Source organism: Octodon degus, unplaced genomic scaffold, assembly GCF_000260255.1.
Source record: "Octodon degus isolate 3935 unplaced genomic scaffold, OctDeg1.0 scaffold00193, whole genome shotgun sequence".
In the NCBI taxonomy this organism is placed as follows: Eukaryota; Metazoa; Chordata; class Mammalia; order Rodentia; family Octodontidae; genus Octodon; species Octodon degus.
Genome location: NW_004524769.1, coordinates 1,373,020 through 1,374,101, shown reverse-complemented (window position 1 = coordinate 1,374,101; position 1,082 = coordinate 1,373,020). Strand labels below are relative to the sequence as shown.

The 1,082-nt window shown below is 55.1% G+C and overlaps 1 pseudogene; it reads left to right on the top strand.

The window, feature by feature from the left end:
• The window catches only part of LOC111813495, a 46,109-nt pseudogene extending 45,838 nt beyond the window's left edge, over window positions 1-271 (top strand).
• The last annotated feature ends 811 nt before the right edge of the window (window positions 272-1,082 follow it).

The following is a 1,082-nucleotide window of genomic DNA, read 5'->3' as shown; positions in this document are numbered from 1 at the left end:
TGAGGCTTTTCAAAAAAGATACTAGAGAAATAAGTGTATGTTAACATAAATGGCTGTATGTAGAGGGTGAACTTGGCCGAGAAGTAGAAATGGGTGAGAGCGTGCGGCACAAATTAAAACTCGCCTAGGAAGCGGAAGCGGCAACTCCTTTGCACAAAGCCTCCTCGTGCAGCGGCTGTCCCAGGGCCTGGGGCCAGCTCGGGGCCGCGTCCGCGTGCACACGGCGGCTCACGCGCTGTCACCGGAGGGCTTCACTGTCACCGCCGGCTAAGTCAGGTCTCCCGCGAGGGCCCACGTCACGCCGCCGCCTCTGAGCCCACCCCCACCGATCATCCCGAGTCGGCTGCAGACCCGGGGCGGACTGCGGCGGAGCCCTGAAACCGTCCGAGGCGCAGCTGAAAGCGCGGCGGCGCCTGGCGGAGAGACTGTGGCTCCGGCCTGCTCTCATTCAGAGCGGATGCAGGTCGGATCCGAGGGAAGCCGCGGCGCAGTTGTAGGGGCCACAATCGCAGCTGCGAGGAGCGGCTTCAGGCCGCCCCCGGGCGCACTCGTCCGAAAGTCTGGCGTAGAACAGAACCTGCATCCCTGTTCTCTACCCGAGTCAACACTTTGCATCCAGACGTGCCGTGCAGCGCATCTCCTTTCTCTCCCCGGGATGCTCTTCCTGTCTTTCATGGTCCTCAGTGCTGCGCGTGTCAGTGCGTAATGTATCCTTCCCCGAGTAATTACAGTGAATATTGGAACACAATTTCGTAGGGTTTGCATTTGGTCCAAGAAAAGTTGGGATTTGAATAGAAATAAAGCCTTTTTTTCCATTAAAAATTCAATTCAGCTGGGCTTGGTGGGGCATGCCTTTCTTCCCAGTACTTGGGATGCTGAGGAAGGAGGGCCGCTGCTGGTTCGTGGCTGTCCTGGGCTACATAGCCAGACCCTGTCCTGAGACAAACAAAAATCCGAAGGGCTTGTGAAAACCAAGTTCCATTTCCATGAGAAGTTTATATGATACATGGAGGAATTCAATTTGGATAAGATAGAAACCAACACCAATTTCATTTTGAAAACAGAGGTAATGTATGACATCA